The sequence below is a fragment of the Megascapheus bottae genome, chromosome 13 (assembly GCF_031878675.1).
Source record: "Megascapheus bottae isolate mThoBot1 chromosome 13, mThoBot2.hap1, whole genome shotgun sequence".
NCBI lineage: Eukaryota > Metazoa > Chordata > Mammalia > Rodentia > Geomyidae > Megascapheus > Megascapheus bottae.
Window position 1 is genome coordinate 4,322,399 of NC_143521.1, and position 21,681 is coordinate 4,344,079.

Genomic DNA, 21,681 nt, shown 5'->3' on the forward strand with positions numbered 1-21,681 from the left:
GGACTCTAACATATCAGGCCCTTCCTCAGCCCACAAGGCTTCTTGCAACCAGCCTGTGTGAGACTGAAATATTGAACCTGTAAAACTTGATAACTGCTAACTCAGTGGATCCACTTTATGATTTAGAAAAGGTGACTTCTGGGACCTACCCCAAGAGACACACAACCTGGGTCTAAATGTTCTCTTTCTACCTCAGCCAAGTGGTTTTCTATAGTAGACCAATACCCAAATTTATGTTTTTGTGCAAGTAGAGCCAATCATGTCTAGACACAGTAAGGCTCTTCATGCATTTGCAAGATAAATGAGACAGGATTTAAAAATCCAGCACAAGGGGCTGCGAGTTTGGCCTAGTGGTAGAGTACCTGCTTAGCATGCACAAAGACCTAGGTTCCATTCCTTGGAAACACACACATAGAAAAAAAACTGGAAGTGGTGCTGTGGCTCAAGGGACAGGGCTCTAGACTTGAGAAAATCCAACGACAGTGCTCAGGCCCTGAGTTCAAGCCCCATGACTGGCAAAACAAACAAATAAATAATCTAGCATAAGTCAGTCATCACTGATAAGAAGCAAAGATTAACAATGAAAACTGAAAACTGATGCTTCATTTTGAAAGAAAGACAATTCTATAGGCAAATGTAACTTACATTATGTATGCAAGAGTTTTATAAATATTCTGCTTAATGTTATCTTCTTGAAAAGTTCAAAATCTATTTCCTTATTGTACAGATGTGAGTTCTTCCTCAAAAGGCTCGACCTCAGCACTGTGGAATGAACAGGCTGCTGGGTTAGGCTTCCATCTTAAAGCAAGCTTTTCTGTGAGATCACTATAAAATCCAGCCCATGAAACAAAGCTCATTATTTTTAATGCTTGGCACTTTTAAATATCATACTTTGAAGTGGAGAAGAGAGAAATTTCCTTTTTCAATTGTGAGGCACTGCTTTGGCATCTGTCCCCTGCCGCGGCACTCTAATGAAGGCAGTAGATAGTTCTTGGCTCAGCAGCAAGGCTGCTGTGAGAAGCACACAAGACATAGGAGAAAGCTCTGCTTGTGATTCCTATGGCTCTACATCAAAGCTTAATATTGATCTGCCATCAGAAAGGGCTCCTGAAATGCTGGAGGTGATGCTCCGGGAAGGATAAACAGGCCGAGTTATTTAGCAAGGAAAGAATGGAGCTCGCTCCTGTTTTCCATGGTGACTAAGCCAGAACAACTCTTGGAGGGCACACAGAGCATCCGGGTGCTTTGAGAGGCTCTGGGCAATGTTCTTCTTGTCTTGAATGCAGGGGATCCAGCCAGATATTAACAAGATCCTTTACCTTGTCAGTAGCACAGCATGAGAGAGATTTGCAAACCAGCCTTGCTTCTGTAGTGACATTGGACACTGCTGAGAAGGACCGTCTGTATTAGGTTGAGTGAGTTTTCCTGTGGGTGGCCCTGAGTTAGCTGTGCAACCTGGGAGAAAATATAGGCAGGAAAGAACCGCACAGTTCTATGTTGGCTCTGTACCAAACCCAGAATCAGTTAGTCACATATTTGAAGGTACTTTAATTCTTGTGTTTTATTCCTTTATTTTTATGCTGTTTATTAGCCCCTCACTAATCAGAAATTAACCCAACAAACAGGCTGTCTGGTTATCTGGGTCAGTCTCTTGATGAGCCACACCAGTGCCTTTCTGAGCCTGAGGCTTAGCAGCAGGGGACAATGAAGGCTGGTGAAGGTACTGAGTAGTTTTCCATTTTAACACACCTCCCACCCTCCCAGCTCAATATTTCATAGATTGGGGTGACAAGCAATGTTGTCTGAAGAATTCAGCTTGATAGTCACATATATTCTGTCAAGGTAATAACTCCCTTAGGGTTTGGGGGAAAAGAATCTTTCCAACTTGACATTTAAGGACACTGCAGGTTACAGCCTAACTACTATTCCCACCATACAGAGCAGAATCCAAGTGCTATCCCATATGCAAATGCCCCACAGAGACAAAATGGAATAGAGAGGCAGCTGACACTCTCTGAGGCTTCTCTTTTCAAAGAGTCCTTGAGTCTCAGGCAAAAGACAAAGAGTCCTAATGTTCTGTTAAGTAACAAATCCTCATTGACACAGCTTGAGTAACATTTGCAGAGATATGTCAGGATGATGGAACTTTTTGCAATAGTCAGGAAACAGTTAACTACCTGGGGAATAATCATGACTTGTTTGTTTGCTGTTTAAAAACATTTCTGTGGCCTGTCTGTCTATGTTTGGATACTATATGATAATATAATTTTCAGAGTATTTCCCAAGTAAAATAATTATTCCTGGAAGGGGCCAGGAGCCTGGCCTAGTGGTAGAGTGTTTGCCTAGCATGTACAAAGCCCTGGATTCAATTCCTCTGTAGCACATTCACAGAAAAAGCCCAAAGCAGTGCTGTGGCTCGTGGTAGAATACTAGCCCTGAGAAAGCCCAAGGACAATGCCCAGGCACTGTTCAAGCCCCAGGCCTGCAAAAAAACAAAAAATCCCTGGAAAAACAGTATAATCATTGTAATAAATTCCCATAATAGATGGGCCTATACATTTGATTTATCTATCTGTTCCCATTTATCTGTCATGTATACCATCTCCAAGACAGACCAGGATCTTTCTCTGGGGACATTTTGCAAAGGACTCTCAAAAAAGAAGATCCTCTGGCTTGATTGGTGTTGCTTAATGCTATCCTTGCTGGGATTTTCCAAATTCCTTTCTGTCTCTTGCACATCAAAGTCTCTATTCAGTGGTAAGTTGAGTAACTTTTTCTGCCTACTTTTATTTGGCACCTTTTTATGTCAGGTTCCTGTTGATTCATGATTGAATTACTTTCTGAATCTTTTTCTTTGACATCCTAATTTAGCAGACTCCAGTATGCACAATATTGATACCTGGTGTTATAATGGCTATTAGACACTTATCATTGATGGATCAAGTATAAATATGTTTTCATGCTTTAGGTTCATTGACAATATTTGTCCATTTTAGTTGCTTATTATTTCATTATATTTTATTAACTATGTTATTTATCATTATGATTTAATATGTTTTATCATGTTTTTGGGGGGTAGCGGGAGACCAGGCCAGTTCTAGGGCTTGAACTCAGGGCCTGGGTGCTGACCTGCGATTTTTGCTCAAGCCTGGTGCTCTACTACTTGAGTCACAGCCTCACTTCAAACTTTCTGGTGGTTAATTGGAGACAAGAGTCTCATGGACTTTTCTGCCCTAGCTGCCTTTGAACTATTCAGACTTCAGTCACTGACTAGCTAGGTGTGACTTACTAGTTCCCAAACTCATTTTTCTTTTGTTTTGGTGTCCTGATACTTCCATTCCATTCTTGTGACATTCTGTTGAACTACACTCAACTTTTCTTCTGTGCCTCAGACACAGCTTAGAGACCATTACTGTCCTCTCATTATTCTCTCTTGCTCTCCTTCTCACCAACTAGCTGTCTTAATGGTTATGCTTTATAAAGAGAACATTGTAAACAGCTTACAGTGGATGAATAAGGAAAGGTAACCTGTATCTTATGAACCACAACATTTTCTGGCTTCCTCCTGGTAAGAGCTATCATGTTATTTTGTTCTGCAATTCCCCCACACTATCTGCCACAGTTATAGTCACAATTTTGCTAATTTCAGATTTCACTCTTGTAGTTGCTCCTACTAGGTAATGGAACAAACAGATGTTTATTATTTGAAAGAATGTATTTATTACAATAAATAGAAGGCGTTATTGGAATGAATACTGAAAACTCATTATTAGATTTATGGCAATCAAAGGAAGACTATGTTTTAGAGAAGGAGTGGTGAGATTGACATTTTGTACCATTTGCCTAGGGCAATGAACAGAAATAGGCCCAGTTTGCTGCCTATGGGATGCATGGGCATTTTAGGATGGTCTTAGAGATTCAGTTATTCGTCTATTAGATTATTCTACCACTGATGGAAAGTGTACTGCCAGAGGCTTTTTACCAAGATAATGCAAAACCTCTGGGAGGAAAAATATGTTTCAAGAGGATGAGAGAGAGTCTTAACGGAATGACTAGTGCTGAATAAGCATCAGGAGAGATTTAGCAATAGTGGATGGTGAGAAATTTCCAGAGGGGGGGATGGTCTGTTAAATTGGCAAAGTGACAGAGATAATTAAAGGATCTGCGAAAATTTGGATCTTTAATGTCTCCCAAAGGCTCATGTAGACCGAAGGGTTGGTCTTCATCTAGTTCAGAGCTGTATTGGAAGGGAATGGAAAATTTAAGAAGTGGAGTCTCAAGGTAGGAAGGGAGGTACATTGGTGCGGTGCATTTCAAGGAGATTGTGGACCCCAGATCCTCTCCATTTTTCTTTTAAATTCTTGACCATGAAGCAAAAGACTTCCTCATCTACCATATCTACATGCTTCTTTTTTTCATATATTTTTATTGTACTTAATAGAAGGGTTACATTATATTTGCCAGATAGAAGGTACATTAATTCACATATATTGATACCCTTTTTCATGTCTTGGTCCCCATTTCCCTCCCCCCACCCCCACCCCTAATCTTGTTTTCCCCCCTTCCCTATCCAATTTCAAATAACCAAATACAAATATATCCAACATATCAGATAACAAAGTAAGATACTGTAACAATATGAGATAATCAAGGGATAGCTAAAGAGATGAGAGATAACATAGTACATTAAGGACAACAATCAGTCATTATATGGCTTTTCTACATGCTTCTTCTATGAGGTATTGGCGCATTCATTACAAGCCCAGAAGAAATGGGGCTGCCAACCATAGACTGAAACCTCCCAAAATTGCGAGTGACATTCAAAGTTTCTTAAGCTTTTAATTTCATGTGTTCATTGCAGTAAAGGAAAACTGATTGACACAGAATTTCAAATTAAGGGAGGTTGCTTTGCAGGAATAAATTTACTGATAAGGATTAAAAATTTAGAGAAAATGCTAGCAGAAAATTAAAGACTAGGTCAATGATTTTCAGACACTATTCTTGAACAAGTCTTGAATAAGAGCTACTGAAGTCAAGTAGTTTAATTGACATGAAATTTCAGAAGTAGTGCTGTGGCCCAAAATGGTAGAGTGCTAGCCTTGAGCAAAATGAGCTCAGGGACAATGCCCCAGGCTCCAGTTTCAAGCCCCAGGAATAACAAAAAATGAAAACAAAACAAAGAAATAAAAACCTGAGATAGAAAATGAAATTTCACAGTTGGTAGGTTTTCTCAATTCTATGCTTTTCTTCCATGCTTTCAAATTTTAAAATTTCTTTAGTTGCCCCCAATCGTCATCAGATGATATAAATAAATGAAAGAAACAATGCTGATTTGACAAAAATTAGTAACTATATATTAAAATTGCCATTTATTCGTTGTTTATAGCTGTTTTGCAAACCTACTCTCTGCTTTTCTCCCTTTTTCTCCCTCCCTCCATTTGTCTCTCTCTTCCTCCTCTTTCTTTCTCCTTCTCCCCTTCATTCTTTCCTTCCTTCGTTCCTTCCTGCCTTTCCTCTCCCTCCTTCCCTCCCTCCTTCTCTTGCTTCGTTTCCTCCTTCCTTTTGTGTGTGTGTGTGTGTGTGTGTGTGTGTGTGTGTGTGTGTGTGTGTGTGCATGCACCAGTCCTGGGGCTTGAATTCAGGGCTCTGTCTCTTAATGTTTTTGCTTAAAGTATTCTACTACTTGAAACACAGCTCCACTTCTGGACTTTGGGTGGTTAATTGGAGACAAGAGTCCTGGCTTTGAACTTGACTCTTAGCTTTCAGCCTCCTGATCAGCATGGATAACAGGTATGAGCCACTAATGCCCAGCTTGTCTGTAGTCTTACTTTTATATTTTATGATAGAATCCTATAAGAAAACAAAAATCTCCAGTTTCCATGTGAAATCAATGTACAAGTGTTTCATAACATCAATAGATACATGACAGACTAAGTCCCTCTTCAGCCTTGTATTCTCCTCTTGGCCTCATCTTTTATCCTGCAGGAAGCTCCATGAGGAATTTGTGCAACTTCATAATAACCATGTTTTCACTATAGGACCCTATACCCTGCCTTTAGCTTTGTCATCTGGAAGAACAATCTGTCTTTAGAGACAAAGATGAAGAAAGAATGGATAAATCAGCAAGTCTACTCATAGCTCCTGACTGGTAGATTCTGAGAGAATTCTCTGCATAGAGAATTCAGGCTCCAGAAAGTCTGAGTAGATTTGCAATAATACACCATACCTTAGTCTTTTTTCTTGCTCCAAATATTGCTTTATAGAATTTCCTGTCTTGTTTGTTTGTTTTCATTTGTTTTACTTTTTAAAAAAAATTAAAAAGTACTATCTTAAAATCAAATTTCTCTTTTTCCTATGGTTTCATTCACATAAAACTGTAATACAGCATAATAAAAATTTTGATAATCAGGTTAATCATGGAATGGTACAAGGACTGAGGGCAGGTGATGGTCAAATGGTATTGGAATTCATCTGCAGTATTTTAAAGTGTTGAAGGAAGGAACTCTTTTTATATTTTAGATGAGAAAAATGAGCCCTGCTAATGTAAATTTCTCTCACTTAGAACTTAGTCTGGGTCTGAGTCAAGTGAAAAACAGGACAGGGATTTAGAAGATGGAGAGAAAAATATTTCCTTTATGGCTGATAAAAAGCAAAGGCCATATAGGATGAGACTAAATGAAAGGATCTCTAGGATATGGAAACAAGAGCTTTATCTTGTGTGATTGTTATTCTTAATGTATTATGCTTTTTCTCTTCTCTTTTGTTGCCCTTTGGTTAGTCTCATATTGTTCCTGTATCTGACTTTGTTACCTGGTATATTATATATGTGTTTATTTGAAATAGGAAAGAGGGAAAACAAGATGATTGAGAGGGGTGGGGGGAAGAGAAATGGGGACAAAAACATGAGAAGGGGTATCAATGTATGAAAAGTAATCACCTACTACATGGCACATGTAACTGTAACCTCTGTATACATTACCCTGACAATAATTAAAAAACAAAAACTCACCATAAGGTTAACTTGGTCAGGCTGCCTCCAGAAAAGATGGAGGAGGGAAAATGTTATAGATCTAAGGCTAAGTGGGAGAGAAACATAGGACAAGGTCACTTACGCATTCATTCATTCATTCATCCACATATGCAGAGTGATTACTGTATTTTGGTTCATAGGGATCATGACTCACAAGGCCGAATGCTTTCTGCCTCTTCTTGCTGTTATAGTCTTATTCAGAGTCAAGTATTTTCTAGATTTCAGTAAGTCACATAATAGATGATGGTCAAATATGAATCATCTAATATGAATGAATGTAAAACTTCAGGCTATGAACAGCATGAAGATGTACAGCTTTTTTTTTACTGCATTATGCTATTAGAAGAGATAATCTAATATCCAACTCTGCGCAAGTCTTTTGCCTACAGAGAAATATTTATTGCCTGCCTCAGAGCACTGCACCACTGTTCTTACTTCAAAGCAGAACAGATGTCTTTTTATCAACCTGAATCACATTCTGTCTGAGTTGTGAAAGCAGTAGAATTGTTAATATTTCTCAGACACACACACACACACACACACAAACACACACACACACACACACACACACACACACACACACACTTTGTTTCCTGTTTCCTTTATTTAGATGTCAGGAAGGGACTTTAGATGTCAATATGAAAATTACACATTTTTCCCTTTTTAGTTTTGGCTTACAATTTGCTCTTATTTTAGTCCTTGTCTCTTTTCTTCATTGTGTTTTACCATTGTCTCACAGCCATCCTTAGTAATGACTGGCTTCCAGAATGTTCCATCCTGTGTCATGTTCATTTGTACATACTGTTCTTGTCCCATGAAAAATCCTTGTCCCTTTATTACTTTGTGGAAACCATCTCAAAAACATTCAAATTAAACTCCAACTAGAGCACTGTTTTACTTTATCAGCTAGCAAACCATATTCTCTATTGTTGTGGATATCTCTGAATGGCGTGTTATATGTTCCATTACAATACTGTTATTTCTCTTGACCTTTCTGATCACTAGCTATTTAAAAGCACAGATTGTTTTCACCTCCTCAAGTCTCAAAGCCCAGCTCATGACTTTTCTTACCATAGGTTCCAGCAAATGTTTATAGAATGATCAAAGAAACACTGCAAAAGTGTATTTATAGGACTTTTAAAATTATATATTATATACAGGAATGATTATTGCAAGGCAGACAGGATGTTGTTGCCGCGATACAATGGTGACCATGCCTTTTCAGTAAAGGAAGGAAAAGGATTCTTCATGACAAGTCAGATTGTGTGGTGAATATATAGTATATTCTGTGCATTTCCAGAGTAAGTAGGAGAGAGGGGGAAGAAAAAGGAAGACACAGAGGAGGACAAGGAGGAGAATGAAGAGGAGGAAGAGGCAGAAGAGAGCAAAAAAAATCAAATGTATACAAGATTAGAACAACACTGGAAACATCATGGGAAAATTTAATATATTACAATCTAGAGATAAAGATTATCAGTGAAGAAAGAACAAGCCTTAATATCTATTAAATGATTAAATTTTCATAGAATGTTATGATTGTCTTAAAGAAAAAAAGAAAAATAGGCATATATTTAATCAAATAACAAGCACTTTATTTACTAGGCAAAGCATTCTTTCCATACTAGAAAAATTCTGTACAAATGTCTTCAATTATTTTTGAGAGATATTTTTCTCTATGATGTTTTGTTGTTTAGTTTAGTTAAGACTTAGTTTAAAACTCAATTCCATTACACACTAAGTGCCAAGTTCATTTACTTTGGACCACAGGGTTTATTCTCCTTAAACTTCAATTATGACTTCAAGGGAAGTAAGTCCTACCTTGAAAACTGGTGTGGGAATATGTATGTCAATAGAAACATCTGTAAATAAGCAATCAATATTAGTATGTTAGAACTATGCACACTTGCCAGGCACCTGTGGCTCATGCCTGTAATTTTAGCTTCTCAGGAAGCTGAGATCTAAGGATCACAGTTTGAAGCTAGCCCAGGCAGGAAAGTTTCTAAAACTCTTATCTCCAATGAATTACTCAGAAAAAGCCATTAGTGGTATTCTGGTTCAAGTGGAAGTGTGCTAGCCTTGAGCACAAAGAGGCTTAGGGACACTGCCCAGGCCCTGAGTTCAGGACCTGCAAAAAACGGAAAAAAATGTATATTCATCTCAGAATCATCAGACACACACACACACACACACACACACACACACACACACACACACACACACACAGGCACGCACGCACGCATGCACGCACACACTCACAATGTGTTAATGAGCCTATTTGTTTCTAGTGTTGCTTATTCTCTGACATTCAGTTTCCATAAAGATGAGGCATGGTTAGAAGTCATACCTCACTCTTCAATAAGAAGCCCAAGTTAAACAATATCCATCTTATCAGCTAATTAGACTTGTGTATATGTTAACATAAGGCTAAAACTGAGCAGGAAAGGAGAAGATAAAGTCACATGCTCAGTGAATAAGGGAGACACAAACGGACTTGGGGGATGAGTGTGCAGAATTTGGGGCTTGAATGAGGCAGGAGAGTCATCTCTTGTGACATGTGGTTGGCAAGCTACCCTGGCACTGCCCGGGGGAAAGCCAGTAACTAAAGAGCTAACCCACACTGCTATTTAAGAAAATTACTGTTTGCAATGATCTTTATTTAAGAACACCTTAATAATAATGTTGGGTGTTGTGAATGTTAGAGTTAAAGAAACAATTGCTAGCCCTCAGCTAAGCAACCTTTTGTTCTCGAGCCAAGGTCTTTAGGACCTTTTTGATGAAAGAAGGGCAATTGTGGCATTCGTGCCCTTCTTCTGATTTAAAAGAAGGTATTTTAAATTATCTGTAATCTGTTACAGGTCAACTGTTCCAATCTAAGAAACGATCAAAATTTACCTATCCACTAACAGAGTAGAGGAAATATTTTCTTCACAATATGATTTTTTTGAAATAACCCAAAGTATAATGAACATTTTTGTGTTATTAAAATACATATACAATTTTTGTCCCAGAGACTGAAATGAGATGAGTTCATGATTCATCTTCAGTGTACAAGCTAGTAATAGTAATGGTCTGGGCCTCCAGGATATGGAAACAAGAGCTAAATAATGTGGTATTGTTGTTCTTAATGTACTATGTTACTTCTCATCTCTTTTGTTGTCCCTTGATTATTCTCATATTGTTACAGTATCTTGCCTTGTTTTCTGGTATTCTGTATATACCTTTATTTGTTTATTTGAAATAGGAAAGGGAAGGGGGAAAACAAGATGAGAGGAGGGGGTGGGAGAAGGAAATGGGGACAAAAACATGAGAAGAAGTATCAATGTATATGAAGTAATGCACCTTCGATCTGGTGAATATATAACTGTAACCTTTCTATTAATTACAATTTTAAAAAATATATGAAAACATATTTTTTAAAAAAAGAAAAGGAAAAGAGTAATGGTCTAGGTAGAGAAGCCTGGAACTTTCTGATGTGAAAAGGCAGAGATCCCTGAAATGAACTATTTTTCAACTCTAATTACAGTCCAATCACAGTAAGTCCTTTGGTTGAAATTTCCATATTTGTATCTATATTTTAGGCTTAAATATATTCAGAATAATCTCTCAGTAGGTTTGCTTGTTTTACTCCAGATGCAGTTTTCAATTTTTCAGAAATGATCCCAAATTGTTTAAATGCTAATTCTTTTTTTGTCGGTTGTGGGGCTTGAACTCTGGGCCTGGGTGTCGTCCCTGAACTCTTCTGCTCAAGGCTACCACTCTACCCCTTGAGCCACAGCGTCACTTCCTGTTTTCTTATGGTTAATTGAAAATGAGAGTCTCGGGGACTTTAGTGCCCAGGCTGCTTTGAACAGAGTTCCCCAGATCTCAGCTTCCTGAGTACCTAGGATTACAGGCATAAGCCACTGCAGCTGACATTTAAATACTGATTCTAAGATCAAATATGCCACGACAGTAAAGATCAAGGAAACATACTATATTTTTTAATTTATTTTTTATTGTAATTAATAAAAGGGTTACATGATATTTGCCAGATAGAAGGTGCATTAATTCACATACATTGATACCCTTTCACATGTCTTGGTACCAAGACATACTATATTTTTATCTAGTTCAGTCAAATTCAAGTTTGTCAATTCCTGTCTGAAATTTATATTCACTTTTGGAAAAGCTTTAGATATGGAGTATAACTTAATATTTTAAATTACTATTGTGATTTAATCTTTTATTGGTTTTTATCTGTTATGTTTCCATATATGTTTATACTGTATTCTAATCAAATTTTTACCCCATCACACTCCTTGCACTCTTCCCTCTAAGAAGTAGCATATCCAACAGTTTCCTTGTTCTGTTTTTATAGTCACAAATGGGCTGCTTCAACAGTGTTCAAACTCCATTATTGTCTCCATTGATCCCTGTCCTTTCAGGCTCCACCTTCTCATGGAGTGCCAATTCGTTTTCCTAGTTCTTTAACCATTGATATTTAGTATTAACAGCAGTAAATCAAAACTAATACATTAAGCACTGAGGAGATGCTTCCATACAGTACAAGCTAGGAGTCAGGACTTCCCAGGATCTGTTCCGTTTTTGTTGTGTGATTTAGAAAAAAATCTTTTTATGCTTCAGTTCCATATATATATAATATATATATTATATATATGAGACATCTATAATGCTCCCTCATAAAATGATGAGAATCACAGTGTATTAAGAATAAGTAATATTTGTAAATTTTGACTGTCATCACAACACCACCCTTATGAGTATTATCTTCATCATCATCATCATCTCATGAAATAAGTGACAAATTATAGACCTTCTAGAATTTAAAACAGATTTTATATTGAAGTCTTTTAAAACAGCACACAGGGATGGTTGCCATAGAAACAACAATTTGAATTTGCTGCCTCCAGTGAAGAAAATTTCAAGCCTACACTATTATTATTATTCATTATGCAGTAGTTAAAAATAAAATAAAGCAGGAACAGAGCTTGAGCTGTTCCTAATGAGTCTAGAATGATGCCTATTGTCCTTATGTGTTATGATTCCTTGTAAGCTATCAAAGGTAAACAGACTGGTATTTATATCTGCCTCCTAACTGACAGCCCCTTATCTCTCCCTCCTGAGTTAGTCTACTTGGGGAGCATTGCTTGAGCTCCCATTGCTATAACAACAGGCTGCTCTCCTTGAAACAAGATCCACTTTGAGTCAAAGTCGTACTGTTTCCATAGTAACTGCTACATATTTAAGCACAGCAGCCTGTTTCTTAATCAGTCAATTGTCCTTTGTCAAAAAGCAACCACATGTTGTTATCTAATAAAATTATGTATATTTTTCAGGCAGGGAAAATGAATAAAACTGAGTTGATCTCACAGAGAAATCAAAATCAAAAAAATTCTTTTTCATGATCATAATATCTTATGTATAAAATCAAAAAACTATGTAACATACACATATGTCAATTTATGTATAAGATAGCTCTATACTGAATACAACATATTTAATATACATAAATGACCAAATTTAAGGAAAATCATCATTATCAAAAATAAAATGTCCAAATCATTTTCTTGTTTTCTGTCATTACAAAATGATGTCCAGCCATGTTGAATGTGGAGTATGTTTTGCGTTACTTTCTTCCATCCCTTTGTTTCAGGCAATATAGTCAAATTAATTAAATAAATCCATTCCCTTAACTCCCCTCCTTACTTAACCCCCACAACAATTAACAACAACTCTTGGATGCACTTTTAGAGTTGACCTAACTATTCCTCTCACTTGGACACTCAAAATGGGAGTGGCTAAGTGTTTTTATGTTATCAGTCAACTAGAAAGTTTGAGAATTGAACTTAATTTCCTATTTTCCAATTATGGTAATTGGCTCATTCTCTTCATCTAGTAGAACTGGATTACAATCCTGCTATTAGCAGATGTCATTATTCTTATTTTTGTCATGGGTCTGACTTGAATACTAACAACCTGTGTGTGTGGAGAAAAACTGGTGTTAGTGTACAAATAGCTTTTCAATATTAAGGTTTATTTTTTCATTTAGAATATTTTCTTTTATAATTTGATTTGAATATAACTGTCTCTAAAGTATTCACGTATGTTAATCTAAAACTTTTCCAACACTCTGAGATCAGAGTTAGAATACAAAATGAAATTCACGGAAGTTTTAATCACCCATTTGCTTTTATTACTTTAAGACGCAGGAACATAGACTTTGTTTTTCTTAAATGTCTACAGCACCCAGCAGATTAAATTGCTTTGGGCTGAGATATATGTCAGATATTTCTAGGACAATCCTGAATTTAAATGTTCTGTTTCATTGTTCCCATATGTATAGCTGCGCCTGGCAGATACCTCGTCCTGGTTTTTGCAAAAAAAATATTGTCACTATAAATGTGAGACTTGCACTGCTCCAGCTTGGCCTTGGCTGGTAATTCCAATCAAGATTGCAGGACTCCTTGGCACAGATGGCACCTCGTCTGTGTCCTGGTGCTGCCCCGAACACACTGGCAAAGCCCCATTGTGCCTGTCTACCTGACAGAATGCTTCAAAGGACAGCAGGTGACACTTGTTTATCTTGTTCTTTGTTTTGGGGCAAAGGGCAAAAGGGGCAGATTGTCCACAGCCTGAGTAGCTAACTATTAAGTCTTTGCTGTATGAACTTCATTTGTTTGCTTTGTTTTGTTTTGTGCCAGTACTTGGGCTTGAACTCAGGGTCCTGATACAGTCCCTGCCCACTTTTGCTTAAATTTCTACCATTTAAATCAAGACTGTACTTCTGGCTTTTGGGTGGTTAATCAGAAATAGAGTCTCCTAGACTTTCTTTCCCCAGGCTGGTGTTGAACCACCATCCTCAGATCTCAGTCTCCTGAATAACTAGGACTAGTAGAGCCACCAGTACACAGTTTGTATGCTCCAAGTTTAAAAGCCACTAACTGGTTTAGTGTTGTAAATTATTTCAGCGATGCTTGTATAACTCTGTTATCAGCAGAGTAAATCTCTGTTACCCACTACTCATCCTGAGACGAGAATCAGATCACCCGATACCCGGAGATCACGTTGAACCACTTACTTTTTTCTTAATAAGAGTTGAACCTGAGGCACTCCTCTGACAAACAACACTCCAAACTTTCAGCCCCTCACTTGTGTCAGTTCTTCTGCCTATGAAAATTTTGTTGACATTATTTTTCAAAAATTACCTATGAATATTGAAAGATAAAACTATGTACAAAATTACAAATAAGTTGGGAAGCAGTGGTTCATGGCTGTAATCCTATCTACTCAGGAGGCTGAGAGTTGAGGGTCCCAGTTCACAGCCAGGCCAGACAGGAAAGTCTATGAGATTCCTATTTCCAACACTAAAATATCAGACTGCAGTAGTAGAGCTGTGGCTCAAGTGGTTGAGTACTAGCCTTTAGCTGAAGAGATCAGGGACAGCCACCAGGCCCAGAGTTCAAGCCCCAAGACTGCCAAAATAAAAGCAGAGAAAGGATGTGAACCAGAATGAGGACAAAGGAGCCTCGACTACTGGGAAACAGCACGCAGTGAGGGGATTATGAACAGTAGGGGTTTATTACTCATAGTTATGCAGATCAGGAAGTTTCTGATCAAGGAAACAGCCAGATTCTATATCTGGTGAGTTCTGGTTATGATATCTTTTTCATATCTAGACAGGAGAGAAACAAAAGAGACTAAAGGAGTTCCCATTAGTCCCATTTCAAGATAGTAACCCATTTCTTGGGGCAAACTGCTCACAAACTAATCCTCTCTCAAAGGTTCCACCTCTTAGTACCACCACAATGGAGGCTAAATTTCAATACAGATTTTGTAAGGAATACTTACAAGGCAAAGCAAAGACTAATGAAATATGAGAAAAGGCATAAATATAAAGTAAAAACTCTAGATTAAAGGAATAAGTTTGAGCTAATCATTCCATTCAGTATAAACCATTACTTGCTTTATTAGATTCCCGACGTTGTCATCGCAATTTGGCACAAACAGCAATATATCTTAAACAGTGGAACGGTCTTAGTACAGTGGCTCAGGCATATAATCACAGCTACCCAGAAGGGGGAGATTAGGTGAATATAGGCCATCTAGGACAAAATCCTATCTTAACAAGTGAAAAGTGAGCATCATTCATCCCAGGTACACAGGATGCATACACAGGAGGATTTCAGTCCAGGATCTTCTAAGCTTACATATGAGATCAAATTTGAGAAGAGCACAAGGTGTAGCTCAAGTTGTAGAATGCCTGCTTCAGGAAGGATGAGTTCCTGAGTCCCACAATCCAAGTTCTGCCAAATGAGGAGAAAAGGTATTAAGTATCCTAGAGTTCTAGAAGCTAGATGTTTGACATCAGCTGTGGATAGGGCTTTGCTCCATCTGAAGTCACTAAGACACAATCTTTCCCTACTTCTTGTCAGCCATGGGGCTTGATAGCAATCCTTGGAGGATGCTTCACTGCAGAGGCTAACACCAGCCTCTGCCTTTGTCTTTAAGTAGCCCTGACCTTTGTCTCAGTCTCTGTGCCCTTCTCCTTTCCTTACAGTACTAGATAGGATGGTTAATCTTGATTACAGCTTGATTGGATTGCTTAGCTCCACATGAATTCCAGAGATGATTGACATGTGGGACAGCCACAGAGAGGAAACGACCAGCCCTGTTTAATAGGTGGGACCTGGATAGAGTTAATGTAGAAAAGGAGGAACCCAGTCTACATGCAAGCTCCTTTCTCCTGAGGAAGTGTGTTTACTGCTGCCTTACCTTTGACAGTGGACATAAGACTCCAACTTCTTTAGTCTTTCAACCCAAACTCATACCAGTGATGAGGCAAAAGTTTCCAGGCCTGTAGCTTTGCATGAAGGTGCTTCTTGGTCTTCCTTGGTTGAAAGCTTCCAGCTGTTTTGGGACTGAGCAGCCATTGTGTTCTCTGACCCCTCAGGTTGTAGACAGCTATTGTGGGAACTACCCAGCATTCAGTTGTGTGACTCAATCCAATAAATCCCCTCTTATAAGTATGCATTATTCGTTCATGTCTGTTCCTGTAAAGAACAATGACTAACATTAAGGCAGACTGGGTTTGGCCTTTCATCCAGTATGACCTCATTTTAACTAGCTACATCTGCAGAATTCTATTTTCAAATAAAGTCACATTCTGAGATTCAAGATAGCTCATCCCAGAGGGTGAGAAATATTCAATTTAGTATTCTTAATCTTCTTTTGGCCACATGTTATCCTTAAGGTGGCACTATATTTGTCTAGTTCAATTCGATTGTGGATTATACAAGAAAATAACCTGGAGGGTCATTGTTTTACTCTGTATATGTAAGTCCATACTTTATGTAATCAAGGACTGGCTAGTAGACTTGGGGGATGAATATAAGGTAACAGATTTACTTTCAACAAACCTAAATGTACTAATGCAATTCAGCAGAAGTTAAAACCATGCAGGCTTGTCTAATATTTACATCATTTCATTACCACAAATAACCAGTGACATTGCCTTTGTAGAAAAACCAGAAGGCATTCCCACAGCAGGTCTTTTCCTCTATTTCATAACATCTATTGATTTACTGGTGTGGTCTAGTGGTCTCTCCCTTCATTTAACAGTAGTTTCTCAACTTTATTCTGAAATAAGACTGCTTTTTACACGGAAAACTTTACAAGAAGGAATAAGAGATACACTAGGTCTCCTTGGCAAAGGTCGAAACTTTCTCAATAAGGCCAAGAAACACAACAAATCAAACACAGGTTGGATAAGTGGAACTGCATTAAACTGCAGAGCTTCTGTATGGCAAAGGACATAGCTAGTAAATTAACTAGAAAGCCTACAGAGTAGGAGAAGATCGTCACTAATAATACAGTGGACAAAGGCCTCATATCTACAATATATCAACAGCTCAAAAATTAAATCACTCCAAAACTAATCTCCAAAGAAACAACCAACCCATTAAAAGATAGGCCAGAGATTCTTCGCTGAAGAAGAAATAAGAATGACCTATACACACATGAAGAAATGCTCGACATCTCTGGCCATAAAAGAAATGCAAATCAAAACAACTCTAAGATTCCACCTCACACCAGTTAGAATCGCCAGGATCAAGAAATCTAATAACAACAGATGCTGGAGGGGATGTGGCTATGATGGATCACTACTACACTGTTGGTGGGAGTGCAAACTCATTCAACCACTATGGAAAGCAATATGGCAGTTCCTCAAAAGACTAAACATAGAGCTCCCCTATTACCCAGCAATTCCAGTACTTGGCATTGACCCAATCATCCAGAAACAAGGACATACTAAATCTCTAGCACAACGATGTTCATTGCAGCACTATTTACCATAGCAAAGATGTGGAACCAACCCAGATGCTCCTCAGTTTATGAGTGGATCAACAAGATGTGGTATTTATACACAATGGAATTCTATGCTGCCATCAGGAAAAAAAAAGATATTGCCTATTTGTAAGGAAATGGAAAGACTTAGAAAAAATCATATTAAGTGAAGTAAGCGAGACTCAAAGGAACATAGGCTCAATGGTTTCCCTCATTTGTTGTAATCAGTAGAAACCTTGGGCTTTCCTAGCAGAGATTTACAAGAGAACAAAACCTAGATACATAAGGCCATATAGAATGATGCTAAATGAAAGTACCTCCAGCATATAGAAATAAAAGCCATATAAGGAGTGATTGTTTTCCTTAATGTACTGTTATCTCTCATCTCTTTTGCTGTTTCTTGGTTATCTCATATTGTTACATTATTTTACCTTATCTAATATATTGTATATATGCTTATTTGGTTATTTGAAATAGGATAGAGAAGGGGGGAAAACAAGATGAGGAGTGGGGTGGGGCATGGGAAATGGGGACCAAGACATGAGAAAGGGTATCAATGTATGTGAATTAATGCACCTTCTATCTGGTGAACATAATGTAACCCTTCTATTAATTACAAGAGAATACATTAAAAATATAAATATTAAAAAAGAAGTAAAATCTAAGTGCTAGTGATTATATATAGAGATCCCCTTCTTGAATGCTTGTTTGTTAAGTATGTCATTTGAAATATGATGTAAAAATCAATGTTAATAAATTCTTAAAAATAAACTAAAAATAGATGATTGTTAGACACACAAAGCAAAACATTTCAATCTTTCTTCTATAAACGACAGGAATATTTAACCATTTCTGTATATTCACTTTAAATCTATCTTTAAGTTTGCTGTTAGCATCTATTTTATCAGTCATTTGATTTTTTTTTTTCTTTTTGCCAGTCCTGGGCTTGAGCTCAGGGCCTGAGCACTGTTCTTGGACTTTCTCAAGGCTAGAGCTCTACCACTTGAGTCTCAGCACCACTTCTGGCTTTTTTCTATGTATGTGGTACCGAGGAATCAAACCCAGGTCTTCATGCATGCTAGGCAAGCACTTTAACCACTAGGCCAAACTCCTGGCCCCCAGTCATTTGATTTTTCCAAAAGCAAATTTTGTGATATAAATTTCTGTGTCTTCCCCAAAAAAAACATTTTGGAGGTTTTCATTGTTTGAAAGCATAAACAACAACAAAAACAATTTACTTTGGTGACTTCCTAAAATTTGGTGAGCTACTCTTATGTAATCTAGGACAAAGTATAAAAGTGTTGGCCTTTCACCATTTATCAAGTTACTTTTTTTAGCTTTGTAAATAGTTTTTACTTTTCATTATTATTATACACATTTAAAGATAATAAAACTGTCTTAAGATTTCAAGTTTGGAAATTTGTGGCAAGTTGTAAAAAGCGCATTTTAAATATACATTCAACATTATCATTCGTCTTCATTATTTCCCATCTGCTGAGGGTGGGTCCCTTCACTGCATGGATTGTAAGTCTATACATGCACCCAGGAAAACACCCAGGAGAATATATAATAACAGCCAAAATTCATGGATAGATTGTACAATAGATCTTTAACACAGATATCACATGATACCTTTGGGAACAGAAACCTGAAGAAGATTTTAGATTGTTATCAATGAAAAAGAACATTGTGCCTGTATTCTGTAAATATGCAGAAAATAACGGAGAAAACTATCTCCATTATAGCTGGTGAGCATTTTAGTGAGTGCTGGTGATATTCTCAGCATGGAGTGGGAGGGGAAGCAGGTGCTGGAGCCCTGAATATCTCTTTCTAAAGCAATAAAGTGGGGTAACTGAAATAATTTTACCCTATCATAGTAGTTTTGCTGGTCAATTTAAAAGAAGATTGTGGATGGATTATGAATCCTTTCACTCAAGATTCCAGCCAAAGAAATGAGCAATTTTCTTTTTCTGGTAATATTTCAATGACTATGAGAAATTAGTTCTAGTAACAAGTGGTACCTGGTATAAACTCTGTTCTGAAAACCAGGAGGGGACTCATTTTTAAGGTGCTTACATTACAAAACAAATTTAAAGTTTCTGAGTAGTCCACCAATTGAGGAATGGATAAGCAAACTGGGATGCACGTGCATAAGGTAATATGAGTCATAAAAAGCAATACAGGATGAAAAGGTGTGGGTGGAGTCTGCGTCCGACTCTGGAGACAGCGAGGAGGAAACCGGGCCCATTGTGCTGGGCAGGAGGCAGAAGGCCCTGCAGAAGAATCGCAGTGTTGATTTCAACCCCGACTTTGTTTTCACTGAGAAGGAAGACATGTCTGACAATAGCTGGGCCCTGGTTGATGTCAAGAGCCAGCTCAAGAAGAAGAGAGCAACCACAACATTAGATGAGAAGATTGAGAAGGTGGAAGAAAAGGAAAGCAGAGGAGAAAGAAGTCAAGTCTGGGAAGTCGGAGGAGAAAGAAGCTAGTGTGGGTGGTGGTCCTGAGGAGCTGGAGGATGGGGGAAGGAAGGATGATTACCTGCCGATGAAGAGTCAGAGACCGACTACTCCTCAGTGGACGAGAAAGTCCTCACCAAAGCAGGCACACTCAAAGTAACGGAGAGGAAGAGGAAGAAGGGCCAGGAAGCAGGGGGATTCTTTGAGAACGCCTCTCAGTGTGACGAGAGCCTCTCCTTCCAGGACATGAACCTGTCTCGGCCTCTTCTGAAGGCCATTAACAGCTATGGGCTTCAAGCAGCCCACCCCGATCCGGAAAGCCTGCATTCCCCTAGGTCTTCTGGGGAAGGACATCTGCACCGGTGCAGCCCCGGGGGCAGGTACAACCGCAGCCTTCGCCCTCCCCGACTTGGAGCGTCTCATCTGCCAACCCCGGCCAGGCCCGGTCACCCAGGTGCTGGGCATCCAGGTACACTCGGTCACCAGGCAGCTGGCTCAGTTCTGCAATGTCACTGTTTCCCTAGCTGTGGGAGGCCTGGATATGAAGTCTCAGGAAACAGAGCTGCGGGCAGCCCCTGATGTCCTCATCGCCCCCCGGAGCCGGGTCATCCATCACTGCCAGGCCATGCTCTTCTCAGCCACCATGACGGACGAGGTGAATGATCTGGCTTCTGTCTCCTTGAAGAATCTCGTCCCACGGACGTGGCAGGAGTTTGGACGGATCCGGCCTAACCAAGAAGAGGACCAGGAAGCCATTGTGGCTGCTCTGCTGAGGAGAACCTTCCCTGACCACCCAGGGAATGCTGTTCACCCAGACCAAGAAGCAGACACACCGCATGAACATCCTCCTTTTGCTCCTGGGCCTGCAGGTGGGCGAGCTCTATGGCAACTTGTCGCAGACGCAGCTGCTGGAGGCGCTCCAGCGCTTTAAAGATGAACAGATTTGACATCCTTGTGGCCACGGATGTGGCAGTCCGTGGACTTGACTTAGAAGGGGTCAAGAGCGGAAGATGTTGAAGGAGGTCATGAAGGCTGCCAAGGCTCCAGTGAAGGCCTCAGGATGTGATCCTCAAGTTCCTGGATAAGATTGAGAAGATGGACAAAGACGTCTATGCTGCAGCTGGAGGAGGAGGAGAAGGAGCTGTAGCAGTCAGAGGCCCAGCTGTGCAATGGAGAAAGGGCAGGAGCTGGAGAGGAGCTGGTTCCAGACCAAAGAAGAGAGGAAGAAAGAAAACATTGCCAAGACCGTGCAGGAGTTTGACTTGGTTTTAAGAGGAAAGAAGAAAAGCAAGAAGTTCATGAAGGATGTAAAGAAAAAGGGGGAGATGACAGCAGAAGAAAGATCCCAGTTTGAAATCCTCAAGTCACAGAAGTTTGCTGAGCGCTTGGTCAAGAGGAACTGCAGAGTCAAGTGCAGAGTCAAGTGATGCCCGAGGAGGAGCCGGTCAGAGGCCCCGCTAAAAAGCCTAGGACGATCTAGGTGTTTGACGAAGAGCTCACCAACACCAGCAAGAAGGCCCTTAAATTGTTTCCTCTGAAGAAAGGAAACAGTTGGGTCTGCCCCAACAGAGGAGAGGAGGAAACTTCAAATCTAAGTCCCGATATAAGAGGAAGAAGTAACTGTTGCTGCCTGAAGTTTCACTTGGGAAGTTGTCTTGATCTATTTTTTTCCTCCATTTGTAAAAAGTTCTTTAAATTTTTTGTGTATTAAAAAAAAGAAATATAAAACTGTTATCTTTTAGCAGGATTACTTTGCTTTTTGGTAACCCTGTTGTTGCAAACTTGGGTGGAAGTAGACATAGTTATATCAAGTCAAATAAACTGAACTGAAATACAACTATCATGTGA

The 21,681-nt window shown here is 39.0% G+C and overlaps 1 pseudogene; it reads left to right on the forward strand.

Moving 5' to 3' along the window:
- The first annotated feature begins 971 nt into the window (after positions 1–971).
- On the forward strand, positions 972–21,453 carry LOC150055438 (putative ATP-dependent RNA helicase DDX27 pseudogene; annotated as a pseudogene).
- The last annotated feature ends 228 nt before the right edge of the window (positions 21,454–21,681 follow it).